This window comes from Coloeus monedula (assembly GCF_965178545.1).
Source record: "Coloeus monedula genome assembly, chromosome: 14".
NCBI lineage: Eukaryota > Metazoa > Chordata > Aves > Passeriformes > Corvidae > Coloeus > Coloeus monedula.
In genome coordinates this window covers 19,751,004-19,766,943 of record NC_138794.1, presented here as the reverse complement: position 1 = coordinate 19,766,943, position 15,940 = coordinate 19,751,004, and the positions used below count along the sequence as shown (strand labels likewise).

General features: G+C 47.9%; 1 protein-coding gene across 4 annotated transcripts in view; it reads left to right on the top strand.

Moving 5' to 3' along the window:
- The window catches only part of NEO1 (neogenin 1), a 167,300-nt gene that overhangs the window by 105,504 nt on the left and 45,856 nt on the right, over positions 1 to 15,940 (top strand). The gene's annotated exons all lie outside the window — the stretch shown is intronic.

The window sequence follows — 15,940 nt, the reverse complement described above, 5'->3', positions numbered from 1 at the left end:
TTATATCAAAATCATTCCAGAGTCAGAAGCTTTTTTCTGCTATTAGTGTAAAAACCAGTGAACTTTGTCATTCCTGCAAACAGCAGCTGCACATCTGGTGGGTTACAGCTGCAGTTTAGGTAAATATTTGTCCCCGTGATCCAGTCAGTGGAACTCCTGCCAGTGCTCCCTGTACAGGGTGCTGCATTGCATGGCTGGGGTGGCAAAGCAGAACAACTGGTGTTATGATTGAAGACCCAAAAAAAGAGGTACTGCAAATATCATCACTAAGGCATCAGCTTGTTTTGCTCTTTCAGGTCACACGGTTCTGAAAATTAATTTCTAAGAGACCGAGGAAGAAAACCACTGCTACAGAGGATGAGGGGAGACAAGTCAGACAAGAAAATACTAAAACTATACTGGGGAGGGACTTTGTGTTGTCTTTTTGGAAGGGGATTGTTTTAAATTCTAATTTCTTTCTTATTTGGATGGAGAGGATTTAGGAGAAACAGTCTTACCTGTGGCTGAAGGTTTGATGGAACTTCACACCTGTGGTTTGAAGAGGTGTGAATCTCTGGGTTTGGTGTCCAGTGTGCAGAGAGTAAACTTAGGAATGAGCCATAAAGAGAGATTTCCCGTTTATTTTCCAGTTGTTTTGTAGAGTAGCTGTGCACTTACCATTTCCTCTGAATTCCTGTTTGGATCTGGGTGTGTTTCACTGCTGGCTGAAGAGCCACAGGTACTCCCCACAATGATTTGGGGAATGCAGGGTGCCCTCTCCTGGGGTCAGGAGCTTTAATGCCTCGGAGCAGTGTCAGGAATCTGCATCCAGCACTGCCCTGCTGTCATCATATTGCCAGAAAAATTATTAAAAGTAATTTAATTTCTGCTCTGTGCATTAATCACCTGAGGGGTTTGCAGCCCTTTCCAGCGGAAGCATTATTCCATATTCTGCACATTTGAAAACTCTGGATAATGAATGGTCTTGGCTTTGGGAGTCCTGCCCAAGCCTGTGCTTGCACCCAGTTCCCAGCAGTGGTTTCTAAATGACTCTCACTGTTGTTATTGGAGTTCCTGTGGTCTCACTCCTCTTCCTTTCCCTCCGCTGCTGTTTGTCCAGTGGTTTCTCCTTCCTGCTCTGCTCCGGCACCTCCTCCTGCCGTCCTCAAGGACTTTGCCTCACAATGTCCTTTCTCTTTTGCACGCTGCCAGAGGATTTGGGATGCAGTGGTGGAGTCTCACTGTGGGTGTGGAGACACACCCCGAGGCCCTGGAGCTCTGGGGCCATTGAGATGCTGTTCTCCAGCAGTGGGACACCCCCATGGAACACCTCTGAGGGGACATGGAACTGTGCTGTGCAGGGGGGTGTGACAAGGGGGGGTATGAGGAATGAGTGTGATCTGTGAAAACTGGCAATTCACCGGTGGAGGAAATACAGATATTTGGGTTTAAAATACTTTCTCTCAATCCGTGAGCAGGGGAGAAGGAAACTCTTCTGGGAAAGAGGGAGAAGGTATCACATGCCGTAGTTGCAGCTGGCTTGGTTTGAAAATTCAAACCCCTAATTTGAGCAGAAACTATTCTGAACATTTCAATCATTAATTCAGAAAGCTTTTTTAAAAATTATTTCATAGCTGCTGATGAGAAATGCCAACTTCGCCAATTTGAAAAGTAACTTCAGTTAGAAAAATGTTGATTAAGTGTTCATCAAAGGTCTTCCCAGTTAGCAGCGCTTCCCTTCCCGTGCTGTTCTGTTTCTCCTTCCTGCTGGAATTGGCAAACATCTGGCTATGTACAAACCATTTCTCATTAGCCCTTTTGCTTATCAAATTGATCTTGGATGAACTAAATGCAAATGAGAAAGTGGAAGCCCTGGGGAGTTGCTCGGGGAGGCCATGTGAGTTCTGTCATCCAAGTGAAGCCCCACATCTGTGTTTTGTGCTCCTGGAAGGCTGTGTAAGTTTGAATTGCAGTGAGGAAAAAACATTTGTCTGCTACAAAGGGAGGCTGGCTGTGTTTGGACAGATTTCTGACTCGGGGGGAGCAGGAATTTGGAGATGCACCTTCTGCACAGCATGGGCACAGCCACACAGAAACCTGTATAGAGTCTATCTGTGACTCTCATCTCCTGCAGTGAGCTTAATATAATCATTGATCAGACATAACATCTTAGGCTGGGCTTTTTTGTGTTTGGAGCGAGTTCTGGGTAGCTTTTAGTACACAGGAAAGTTAATTTGTGGAAAATGTTAAAGCAAAGAATCGACTGGCAGAAGTGAAAGGCTTCTTGAGTGGCTTTTCTTCTCAGCTGTGGTAATTTTGTTAATAAATCTAGAAAAGTTTGCACCTTGGAAGGGATTGGCCATACAGAGTCCACAACTCCTGCTTTTTCAGGAATACATGAAAGAATTGTGGCATTGAGAGGAGAGATTTTTAGGACAAGTGTTTGTAATTGAGACGCTTGGAAGGATAGAAGAGGGAGGAAGATTTGGGTCAATGGTCCGAGTTAAATCCTCTTTATCCCCTGTACTGGACACCAGGTGTGGAATTCTGCAAGGGATTTGAAAAGCCTCTCATGTGCTTTCCAACCACTTTGGGGTTTGAAGCTGTGTCCCTGTTTCTCAGACTCTGGCCCTGGACACTCGGGGCCTTTCAGAATTTCGCTGGAGCTGTGACTCTGCTGCCTGCTCTGCCTTTCAGAAGAAGGAAGTTCCTCAATGACCTCATTGCCCTGCACTTGCATTTCTCAGTCTCGATGCTCCTCTCCTTGCCTCCTTGATGAAGAGATGAGTGGTTTGATGTCCTGCAGGTGCCCCCCCAGAGGACTCCTGCCTGTCCCAGAACCTCCGTTGTGCCTTGGGAACGCCTTTCTCAGCAACCTCAAATTTCTCCTCCTCTTTTTTACACAAACCCAGCTTGCTTTACTTCCAGTCCTCATTGCTCAGCCCCTGAGTGTCCCAATTACAGGGCAGATAGACTTAATTACAGCAGAGCCATTCCTTGTCATCACTTGTACAGCATTTCTGTGTGTGCTGAGTGAGACCCTCGGGTAACGGAAGCATTTGGGGTTTCTTGGTCCTGTAACCTGGCCTTGTCCGGGGAATCTGGCCCTGCTCACGCTGCCATGTGGGGACTGGGAAAAGAACAGGTGGCAACAAGTAGGAGGAGGGAGGCAGATGGTTCCCTGTCACCCTGTGTGAAAGGCATTGACGAGTACTCAGGCACCGGGGAGAAACAGGAGCGATGCCTGAACACTGGAAAGCACAGCCCTGGACTGTAAACAAATATGCCACGTTCTGGGAGAACAATTTCAAACCATCCTTTCAGACGCACGGGGTCACCTTCAGAACTGCAGGGGGGTGCTTTTGTGGGGCTTTTGTACTTTACACCACAAAAGTGGGTTTTTTCAGTATATTGTCAATTGTTCAGGAGTGAGATCTGGGAGTGAATGAGTTGGGTACGATGCTGTAGGAACCATGTCAGGATTGTTTGCAGTGGAACTACCCATTTCTTTAAACTGAGTTTTTTCATGAGAAAAGGTCTCTGTCCAAGCAAAGGTATCGTGCATGTGCTTAATTACTCCCCAGCATGGGAAGCAAGGAGGAGGAATTAGAAATTTGTGTGTAGTTGTAGAGCTGTGAGGCTTTGGGATCGTGGAGACATCTGGGGATGGCTCCAAGGGATGGGTGCAGGTTCTTCAGGAAGGAGGGGGCAGGGAAGCAGGGAACTGGGTCACACTTGAGGGCTGACTCCAATGTTTCATCGCTTTGGAGAGGGTGATGAGCCACCTGGGAGCTCTGGCACAGGGATCAGTGGATGGAAGGGCAGCAGGGTCCTGCAGGGCAGGGAGGAGATGGAGCTTTTTAACCCAGCCCTGGCACTCGTGTGGGGTTCAAGCCATGGGGGTGTGCTGGGGTGGCAGCTCCGTGTGTGACAGGCAGCACAGGGAGTTTCTGGAGTATTGCAATTTGTTGTCTGTGTCTGGCTGGCCAGTGGAGCTGAGAATTCCAGCCTTGAGCTTTCAGACAGGAGGCTTTGGCTTGTTTGGGATATTTTTGGTAGGTTTCCACGGGAGACTGTTAATGGACAAGAGGCAAACCATTTGATCCTGGAGGACCAAAGCACAGGAGCCTTTTCAAAGCACAGCAATGGTCTGCTCCACAGGGCAGGGTTGAGTGTGTGTGTCCAGGAGACCGGGAGGGATAAAGAAGGAGCTGCCAACTGGGCTCCAACACTGAGTGAAAGCACAGAGAATCCAGAATCAAAGGCAGAAAATGGCCTGGATGTGTAGGGATGTAGGAAAGACAAAGCTCAGCTGGAGTTGGAACCTTTTTGGGGAAGGTTATGGAGGCCATGTTATGGGTACGTGAGAGGGATGATGACTGGGAAAATCCAGCATGGGTTTGCCAAGGGCAAACTGTGCCCAGCTGTTCCCATGGCCTTCTGAGATGAAATGGTTGGACCTGTGCTTGAGAGAAGTGGATTTTGTTTGCTTTGCCTTTGGTGCTGTCCCCAGGGGTATTCCTGAAACTAAACTGGGGAAATCCAGACTGGACGGTGGGATGTGTGGGCAGCTGTGGAAACTGGGAGCATGTGAGGTACTGGATATGCTGAGTTTGGTTAACCCTGGACACCGTGCTACTGCTCAGGCAGGGATGGGGATGCAGGGCAGGTGGTGGTGGCAGGGAAAAGCTGCAAACAAGGGAATTTCTGGTCCCAGAAAGCAGTTTCCCAGGGAGGGGAGCTGCAGTCCAGCAGGCTGCCCAGGGAGCTTTGGGAATCTCTGCTCTTGGAGATACTCAAGGCACACCTGGACAAGGCCCTGAGCAGCCTGGCTGAAGGTGACTCTGCTCAAGGGGGGTTCAGGTGAGCTCCCAGACCCCCAGAGCTGGTCCGTGGTCCTCACACCCTGTGAGGCAGGGTGGGGATGGACCCTCTTGGTGTTGGTGCTCTGCATGGAATGGCCAAATCTGACAATTCCATGGGATGTGTTTCCTGCTGTTCTCCTTGGGAGAAACACAAGTGCCTGGTGTTGATGGCAGTCTGACATCACAAACGACGTTTGATTCAAGTCTGACACCACTGGATGATCTCAATTCCTCTGCTGAGTCGCATTCCATGGATCCTAATTCGGAGGGAGTTCTAAAGTCCTCGTTCATTGCCCTACACTGGTGCTTTCTTTAAGCAATTGAGTTCTGTCCAGGCCAGTTGCTGCAGAAACAATTCCATTTCATGTTGGTACCTCTCTGCCAGGGTTTGGCTGTGAGCTGTGTCCAGTCTTGGAGCACTGAAAGGAGCTGGGTGGGCTGAGGGCTTCTCTGACCCCCAGAAAGGTGGAGAACATCAGGAATCTGGTCCAAGTTTCCCAAAGCCAGCATGTTTCAGTTAAGATTGTGCTGAAAATCTGTCATTTCTGTACTGCAGATGGTACTGGACTGTTGGAGGTCACTTCAGGCTGACTTGGAGATTCCCATTCCTTATGCAGAGGCCATTTCAGCTCCCCTGCACTGACTGAAAAGATTCCCAGCTATAGTTGGATGTCAAAGGCAACGTCAAAAGCCTTATTTCAGTCAGGGTAGATGAAATACTCAGTGTTTTCCATAAGTGTGAGTTTCATTATGCTGTTGTAGGAGGCAAATAGAAGTTCTTGTTGACAATTTTTGGCTCCTGCTGAAAGAAATGTAAAAGTTGGCACTAACAGGCCAACTGTGCTCTGCTTTGAAAAGCTCAGTTACACATTTGGGTATTTGCCATGTGTAAAAAATCACATGAATAGGGCCTTGCCTGGTTCAAGCCCCGAGGCAGACTCCTGTCATGTCACCCATCAGGACCTATTTTGGATGATTTCACAGATATCAGATGTACCTTCTCAGGCTCTCTCACTTGTAGAGGTGATGCTTTAGAGTATTTTTTAGTCACATATTGTGAATGAAAGCATCCTCAGTCCATGGAATTCTGTGGAGTTCTTGGAGACTACAGAAGTACTTGAACAATCTGCAGGGTGTTGTGAATGAAATGCCAGAGCAAGATAAAAAGAGTTCTTGGAATAATAGAGGAGGACTTTGGGTGTTCCTCTGCAAAGTCCTGTGCGTCTTCTCTCAGACAGAAATGTTCTCGTGTTCCTTCTGCCTTGTCCAATTTTGCATGTCTTAATGAAGGAAAATGGGAACAGGTCCCTGTGGTTTCCAGGAGTGGCTTTCAGGAGTCTCAGTATCCGCCAGGGAAGAAATGATTCGTAGATGAAAACTGAGCAGGGAGGCTGCAAAGCCTTGCCGACAAAAATTGTCATTTTCTGTCGAGAGGAGAAAGTACTCAAAGGAGTGAACTGTGGGTTTTGGGGAGTGGGAGATGGTGGTGGACCTGCGCTGGAGCTGGGCGTTCAAGGTCCCTCCCAGCCCAAAGCAGCCCGTGGTGCTGGGAGAGCAGGTGTGTGCTGAGGGCACTGCCTCTGCTGGGCTGGAGACCGGGGGAGGTGGGGAGAACCTCTGCTCTGATGGAGGGGGAAGATCTGAAAGTGGAGAATGGAAAATCCAGCAGGATGAGCATCGTCAGAGCCACGAGTAGCAGGGGAGCCTCCTCCCTGCTTTTGTCTGGTTTATATCCACACATCCCTGTGGGTTTCCACTCACCAGGGTTAAGGTTTGTCCTCAGAAAGCTTTAAAAGCAGCAAATGTCGAATTCTGACCTATGCATGGTGAACACTTAAGAACTCCTGGCAGTGCTGGGGCTTCCCAGAGCCGAGAGCGTTCCCGAAGTCCCTGCCTCCATCCCGGCCCTCCGGCATCCACCCGGCGTCAGATGGATGGTGCAGGAACAGCTTGGAAGCCTCATTTGGAGAGTTGTGCTTCAGGAACATAAACAGCATCTGAAATCACAAACTGACTTCAAACAGTCACAGCCAAAGCCAAGCTCAGGGAATGTTTTGTACTGGTTGTGTACACTCCAGTGCTAATTTTCTGTAAACACAGCAGTGTGTGCTCCTCTTTAGTGCTGAAAGAGTGGGGTTTTTGGGTTTAATTTTGATTTTAATTTACATTACTTAGCTATTATTCCTCAGGGAAAGGCAGCATTTGTGTTTCTCATGGCTGCATGTCTGTTCAAAATGGCCTGGGAGCTGTTTGAATTCAGTCACTTCCATTTCTTGACTCAATTCCTGTTTAATAAGTGATCTTTATTTATTCCCTGTTTATGGGCCCTGCTTATATATAGTCTTACTGAGAAGCAGAACTGATTAAACCACCCTGGATCCCAAACTTCTTCAACATTTAACTTGATGAAATGGGAGCTAAGCAGTTCTCAGTAGCCTATTCATGTTTAAAGCTGGCACAGGCTTTGAATAAATTGCTCTAATTTAGATTAAATTAAGAATAGATTAATGTTTGCCAGCGTGCCGTGAATCGCAGGGAGGCATAACAGCATTTATATTGTGCTTATTAGTTTTCATTTCTTGTTTTATGACTGTATTTACAGTTGGCTTGGCAAAGAAATGGGAACCTCCTGATGGAATTCGTATGGGGTCAGGCGCCGTGACTTCGGTTTGGGCCCCCAGACAAAGGGCTGTGGGGATGCTGCTCGTGCAGCTGTGCTTGGGAACACGGCACTGGCACCTTGAATTTTGGTTTTCACCGGGGGAATTAATGGCCAAAAGGTACTTGAAGAAATTCCATGTCTTGTTGGGAAAGGAATGATCCATAAGGAATGGTCAGTGGAGGCAGAGCAAGGGCCTGTAGGAGTGAAAAGCTTCAGTGTGTTATGAGAAATACACAACACACATTAATACATGTTTGCTGTCCCCCACCTGCATTATTCCATATTTATTGTCCCACTGCAGAAGTGTAGTGAGGTAGGATGTGTATGGAAGGCTCTGAGTCCATTTTATCTCATCTCCTCTGGCTAATCCTGAATTCCCGAGAGAGTTTCTCAGCCCCATAAAAGTCTCTTGGCCACCAGAAAGGCTGATTAATAACAGCAAATGCACCTCCCTCAACAGCCCTGAAATCCACCCATTCCAGTTATGTTTATCCTCATACTCTATATATTCCTGGCAGCTTGGCTGGATGATGTCATGTCAGGAGTGCTTTTTCCTGGGAACAAAGCGGTGCCGCTCCGGACACGAGCCCAGCTCCGGCTGTGGGGTGATGGCTGGTGGCTCCTCTGCCTGGCTCTGGCTCCTGTTACAGGGGAAAATACAAATAACCAGGGGCAAGAGCAGCCACTGCAGTGCATCACGAGGGCTGTTGTTTTCAGTGGCTTTGCTTTTTCCATCCTGGGATGAGTGGAAGGGCAGGATTAGCTGCAGCTTGATATCCGTCACAACTACCAAAGGCATTTCCTCTGCCTCTATTCCTCACATCCAGGGCTGTGAAGATTGACAGAAACACCCTTAATTTGTAATTGATCCCAGGCTCGTGTTGGAAAGGAAAATATCAGATTTTGTCAGTCTCGCACCAGCGGGGAGAACAAACGGGTGGGGTTGGTCTTAATTGGTTGCTTATATTTCAGAGTTGCTAAATTATACAGGAATAGCAGAGACAGCTGAATGCCATTTGGAGAGAATGAGAGGATTGGTTTTCACTTGGGCTGAGTGGGGAACAGGACTGAGGCTGATGAAGATCTGGAGCTGGCAGAATCCCCTGGTACTTATTGATGGGATAACCTGCATGGGCTCGTGGGCTTTATTCCCTAAGGAAATGCCATAAATCTGACAAAGAAATGTAATTGATAATAATGTGTGTTCAGTATTGAAACCAGCTGTAAAATGTCCCTGTTCTCACTGGCATAGAAGAGCCTGGAGTGGGGATTTCTTGTTCTCCTGGTTGTTTCCCCTCTCCTATTGTCTCTCTTCTCCCCAAAAAGAAACTGGTAATTGTGGATCCAGAGCCTTTAAAGGACAGATGGAATCTGTGTGGTTTTCTGGTGACACACCAGCACTGGAGGTGCTGAAGGAAAAGAAAGAAGGAGGAAAGTCACGCCTGGATCCAGATCACAGCTGACTGGGGATGGGCATTCCACCTTGGCCCTTCTTCAGCACCAATTTACATTTACAAACTGCTTTAAAAACTTGGGGTTTAGGCATTTTTAACAATGGTCAGTGACTGCAGCAAATCCACATTTAAACATTGCACCTCTTGCTATAAACCCCATCATGTACTTGAGGTTTATTGGGGAATAACCTCCAATTCTTGTGTGCTGGGAAGTGCACACCAAATTCCCAAGCCTCTGTGCTGGGAAAAGCAGTTGTATTCTTAAAATACTCACGGGGTTCACTTTTTCTGTAAGAATTAGAAACAGGAGGAAGTGAGTGAACACTACAGCTTTAAAAACAGAAAGGAAAAAAGTGTTAATTAAGAGTTTATAAGATTCCCAAATATCTTGGTACTCCTCTAGTTCCTATAAAAATGGGTGGGTGTGAGGTGGGCAGCGAGGAGCCTTTAGCTCCTCCTAAATGTGGTCTTTAGCAGAGGGATCCAGTGAAAATTAATAAAATATCCAGTCCCACATCTAATAGTGCTGCTCTGCAGGTGGTTATGGGCTAAAAGAAGGAAAGAGGGGCTTGAGGGGTACCTTCTCTCCCTTAAAAATATTGATTGTGTAGATATAAACCTAAATGGAAGGAAAATAGAGTATGGTAGGTAAGTGTAAGAGACAAGTAGTTAAATAAGCTGTTAATAATTAGTTTTAATAAGTTTTTTAAAGAGCTTGGAGAAATAAGGACCATTTTGAGTACAAGCAGCTTGTTCAGCCTCATCTGCTGCAGCTGCAGTTTGGCAGAGTTGGTGCTGCTGAGTTGTTCCAAGTGTCAGCAGCTCCCAGACAGAAGGAAAAGATCTTCCACTTCCAAGGTGTTTCTTGGAGAAAAGCAGCCCTGGACAGCAGCGGCGTTTGTGTTCCGTGGGTTCCTTTGTTTCAGGTCAGGCTGTTACTGTGCTGTTGCTTTGAAAATACATCCTGAAACAGCTGAGGCATGCTCATGGAATCGCAGGGTGGTGTGGGCTGGAGGGACCTTAAAGCCCATCCTGTCCACCCCTGCCGTGGCAGGGGCACCTCCCACTATCCCGGGGTGCTCCAAGCCCCATCCAGCCCGGCCCTGGGCACTGCCAGGGATGTGCTGGTGCTGCTCTGCCAGCACAGCAGTGAGTCCTGCACTGCCTGCAGGATTATTGGGGATTATTGTGCACTCTCAGAGCTCCCAGCACTGCTGAGCCCTTCCCTTGGGAGTGCCAGCTGAGCATCCCTGCGGGTGCCACAAGGGAGAGGTGGGAAGGGAAGGAATCTGTGCAAGGGCACCAGAGGAGTTGTTGGCAGGGCCTGGGGGAACCTCAGAGCGATCCTGAGCTCCTCGGCTGTGCCGTGGCTGGGCAGAGCTGAACCCTTTGACAGGACACGGGGTTTTATTCTCCCCGCGCTGCAAAGGCTGTGCCTGAGCAGAACTCGCTTATTTGGGAATAAAGTCACAGCTCTGCTGCTGTTATTAAAGTCAGATTGCAGAACGCTCTTGCAGGCTCTGCTGCTCTCAGGAGATTTTTTAATTCTTCAGAGGAGTTCAAGTGATGAATGTTTACAGTAAGAGAAGACCCTGGCCAGGGTTCTTTGGGGGCACTTCCAGGCAGTTTCCCTGCCTTGAGTTCTATATGTGGGTTTTGTTTTGTGGTTTTGATTCTTTTTCTCAAGGAGGAGTTGTTAAAAAAATATTAATTTTTTTTAAAACATTGAATATTCACTACTGAATTTGAAGGTCATACCCGTTATTTTGCAATGTGTGTTATGGTTTGAATTTCTTTCCAATGACAGAATGTGTTTCAAAGCAGTTTTAAACTCCTTGGGGACAGGTGAGGTGTGTTTGGCTTATTTCCCTTTTTTTAATAACCTGAGTCTCATGACCAAAATCCCTGCAGGACTTTTTTCCTTTGCAGCCTCCCCTGGAGCACTGGGATGTGGTTGGAACCAGGGGGTTCCTGCTCCATTTCCCTGGAGCACGTCAGCAGGGCTGTCACGCCTTTTTAAGGGTTGTTTTATGAGACAGGAAAAAATCAAATTGTTTCCTCTACACCAAAGCATTTCATGGTGAAACGGGAACGGGAGGAGGGCTCGTTATCAGGAGGGGTTTTATGACTTCCTTTAAAACACAGGCTCCCAGTCAGAATGTGTTTATCACTGTATTTATATATCCCCATTGATTGAGCACCCAGCAGTGACCGTTCACAATGCAAAACAGAACCAAATAAATGCCTAAAAATCAGAATTGCCAAGTGTCAGCTAAACACTTGCTTGTTCTGGATTTTTGGGGAGTTTTCTGCAATGCTGTGCATTGAGTGAAGAGTAAATAACAGCTCTCGATCCCAGTGGTGATGTAAATTCATCTAAGGCAATTAAAAATTAAAAATAAGGCGTTTTGCCCGCTCCGGGCTAAATGTGTCAGCACAGAGGAATAAATAAGGAAGCACCTCTGTTTCATTTATGAGGAAAACGAGGGATATTGGTGGGGGAGGGTCTGTTCCTCAGGGTGGGGGTTGAGTTTGGGTTTTTAAGTGTGTGAGGGACGAAATTGATTCCAAGTGTTGAGTTGGGTTCTTGTCCTCTAACCTCTCCCTTGAGTGAGATGATCCAGGGGAATGCTTGTGTGGGGTCAGCTCCTGGGCCCATGTGCTCCGAGTTTCCCATGGTTCCTGCAGGATTCATTCCCACATGGATGCCCTGGTCTGTGGCTCTGTGATTCCTGCAGGATTCATTCCCACATGGATGCCCTGGTCTGTGGCTCTGTGATTCCTGCAGGTTTCATTCCCACATGGATGCCCTGGTCTGTGGCTCTGTGATTCCTGCAGGATTCATTCCCACATGGATGCCCTGGTCTGTGGCTCTGTGATTCCTGCAGGATTCATTCCCACATGGATGCCCTGGTCTGTGGCTCTGTGATTCCTGCAGGTTTCATTCCCACATGGATGCCCTGGTCTGTGGCTCTGTGATTCCTGCAGGATTCATTCCCACATGGATGCCCTAGTCTGTGGTTCTGTGATTCCTGCAGGATTCATTCCCACATGGATGCCCTGGTCTGTGGCTCTGTGATTCCTGCAGGTTTCATTCCCACATGGATGCCCTGGTCTGTGGCTCTCTGTCCAGCTGTGCTTCCCTCGAGGTGTTGGTCCCAGCGCTGTCGTGTTTCTCTTCCTGACACATTTCCAAAATCACACACCAAGTCCTGCAGTTTAAATTAGCTCATGAAGAGTAATTAAGTCTACAAAATCCTAAATTGGAGGGGGTTTTATGTCAAGCAGGCGTGGATCTGTGTCTTACACCAGGGAATGGGGGTGACGGTGGCTGTCGTTGGAAATCCAGGAGCTTCAGGATTCAGATTCAGGACATTTATGTTCATTCTATAAAGCAGAAATTACTTTCCACCCTCTTCTTTCCACGTCTGTTCAGTCTCTGTTCCAGCTTTGCACGCAAGCAGCGATTGGTGGAGGAACAGAAGTCCCAGAGATTTCTTAAATGAGTTTTTCCAAGGGAAGGAGTTAATTCCATCATTACAGCTGATCTGGTGAGACCAACTTCAGCACTGTGGCCATTTGTCCTGAGAGGAATTATTAGGGCCAGGTAACATGGCTTTCTCTGAGTGTGGTGTCACTCAGGGAACAGCTGGCAATAACAAGGTGATCCCTTCTGTTGGAAATTCATGTTTTAAGCATTTGAACAAGGACAGCAGTTGGATACATGTAAAAACAAGGGGGGGGAAATAGGAGAGCAGGCAGAATTTTGAAGGGTGGTGTGTAGTGTGAACTTACCAACTTCGTTATTTCGTGCTTATTATTGCACTGCAGCCAAATGCTGCTGTTAGTTTTAAATACAATGAGCATAATGAAATCAGTGGGATTTGTCTCTGACTCTTTGAAGCATCACAGCTGCTTAATCCTGATCCAAGTTGAATCCTTCCATCGGGACTCCATGAACCAAAGTTCAAACTGAGAATGGCGCATTAGGTAAAAGAAAAAGTCTGAAAGTCTTTATCACCTTTCTGGAATCAGTTAAATGGATTTATGGGAAAAATATTATGTATTGAGTACACAGTTTTATATGAATACCCCAAGTGAAAACTGAACATTTTGGTGCCTCTGAGGTATTTTTTTCTTAAGGAATACAGTTCAAATATTAGAGCTGTTGAGATTGGAATGTCCTAGGTAATTTTTTTCCCAACAGATTTGTTGGCAAAATAGTTATTTGCTGTTTTTAATTGTAGTAGATCTTTGTTGCTGAAATAATGTTTCAAATCTGTTTCAGATCTCTAAAACCCACCCTGAAGTCCTTCCAAGGAGGACCTTCTCTTCTCCTCTCTGTATTAACTGGTGTCCCTGTTCCTCGCTGTCCCCATGAGTGATTCCCATGGGGAGGGTGCTTCTCGTTCTCCCCTTGCTGGACCCATCTCCCCCCTCGGAGGGTTCATGGACACAGCTGACATTCCCAAATCATTCCTGCTCCTTGCCCTCTGATTGCAGCTCAGGGAGTCTTGGATCTCAATGTGTCTGGGCTGAGGGATGCACTGGGGTCCCTGTGGGATGTTTGGGGTAAGAGCTGCTCCAAAGCTCCATCGGATGCAGGCCCTGGGCTCCAGGAACACCTGGATCACCCTCCGGTGCCTCTCCTGCTTCCAGAATTCCCAGCACTCTCCTTGGGCAGGTGCTGTAACCAGGACTTGCAAACACTTGGAGGTGGCCAAAATAGCCTAAATGTGGCCTTTGACCAGTTCTTCAAGTGTTCGTGCATCTGAGTCCCTGCACTTCCACAGCCCTTCAGAGGCAGCTGGTGCCAGTGCCAGGTGGGCACCCAGGGGATTGGAGGGTCCCCGGTGGTTCAGATAAGGCCGGAGCAGATAACATTCCTGTTCCCCTTTGTGTGGAGCCGATGGTATCGCTGGAATGTTGTTGCCAAACAGGAGGAAGCCGTGGATATGCCAATAACCACCAGAGTGGGGAGGGCAGGAAAAGGGAAATCGGAACCGGAGGGGCCGGACAACACGGAAAGTATTTCCAATGATTCCGTAACAACCAGAGCGTTTCAGGCGTGGCAGAGCTGTTTGCAAAAGGTCTCCTGGGTCCCCTGGGTGGTGGCCCTGGAGCAGCTCTCGGGCACACTCCGACTCTTTGTTCTCCCACAGTTTTCCTGTGAGATGAAAAGCTGGGATCACACCAGTGCACCCACCCCGTGGGCACTTCACCTCTTGGACGTCACCAGCCCAGTGCTGGGGCAATTCAAACCTTGTTACTGATTGATCCGAGTCCAAATCCTTGGGGGTGTTTGTGCACCCTGCAAAGTGTTTTGATAAAATAGCTGCAATATTTGATGTCTGCTCAGAAGGAGCCCTGGAAAGGGCAGCTTGATAGAGGGGCTTGAGGATTGGAATGTCCTCTCACCCTGGGTCCCTGGGATTCCTGCAGGGCTGCCTTGGCTGGCAGTGTTGTTGTCACACTGGAGCAGTGCAAACACAGATTCCTGTGTCTTGGAATGCCATAGGACGTGGGGAAAACCATTTCCATGGGGAAAATTATTCCTAGGGCAAAGTTTAAAGATTCTGCTTCTCATCTTCCTGGGAATTGCTGCCTGCCCTGCAGTGGCCGGAATGCAGGAGGGGAACTCTACTGCCTGGAGCTGTGTAGGAGTTGCAGCATCCCTCTGGTCCTGATTGCTCCCCTGCAGGAGATAAATTATGGTGCAAAGCACAAGTCACTTGCTGAATGTGCTTTTAAAAACGAGATTCCTGGGAAGCCGCGTGGGAATAACTGCAGAGAACAGTCCAGAGATGGAGTTACTGTTCAAGAAGTGATGAAGGAGATGTTAGAAAGAAGAGACTTGAGCTGCTTCTTCCATAGTGCTGAAAGCTGGATGTGACAAAGCCATTCTCTGATTGGTGCTGGAGCTAATTTGGGTGTAATTGCTCATTAACACAGCTCTGACTGCTCGGCTCTGCACACCCAGCTGGGGATGAAGCCTCTGTAACAGCACTTGAGGCATTTGTAGGAAATACAGGGAAAAAGGAAGGAAATCCCTTAACCTTCAGGCTACATCCCCCAGCTCCTGGCAGTCCCAAAAGTGGTTAAGTGCAGTGCTGGGGGAGTGCTGGGGCCTGGCCCTGCTCACCTCACCTGGAGAGTTTTGGGTCCTTGCTGCTCTCTCTGGGTCACAGCTGGTTTCTCAGGCATCGTTAGGATTTTGTTGTCTGTGACTGTTCTCCTGTAGTGCCGTGGGAAGGAGCGTTCCCCGTCTGAGCCTTGCACAAGGATAGAACTGGGTGTCTGCTCTCTGGGAAATCCTGGCAGCTCTCCCAGACTCATCAGCTCTGTGTGCACATCGCTTCAGAAAAGATGGATCCATTTCACGATATGGGAAGAAAAACACACGAGTGTGTGGGGATGGGGTTTAGATTATGCAGATGAATTTTTAAAATATTCCATTTTAACTCAACGGAATGAATTTTAAAGATGGGTAAGGGGCAGATTTTGCATCAAAACCATGTAATTCGAAGCACATCACCTGACAGTATTGCCAAGACAGGTAAGAGGAACCCAAGTAGGAGTGTTTGGAATTTGAAGTGAACTGGAAGTCAAGCAGGACAGTGGGAAAAGTGCTGAAAGCAGTGGGCACCAGGGAGAGTTCTGCAGTACCATCCCTTGTTCCTCAGTGGGAACACTGCGGAGGGAGTTTGTCAGGTGCAGTGGGAAAGTCTCCAGTCCAAGGGAGCTGGTGACAAGGGCTGGGATTTAAACACAGGGAAAGCCTGCTGTGATACTGGGTCAGCACTGGAATGTCATTCAGGACCAGGGAGATGGTTTGGGAAGATCCCCTGGCCCCATTCAGGGCTCTCCTGAGTGATCTGCAACAGCAAGGAGCTCCCTGGAGGAATGGGGCTCTGGCTGAGGCCAGGAGAGCTAAAAGTGGTGCATTCCTGCAAGAAATCCAATTATGGGACATAAAACTA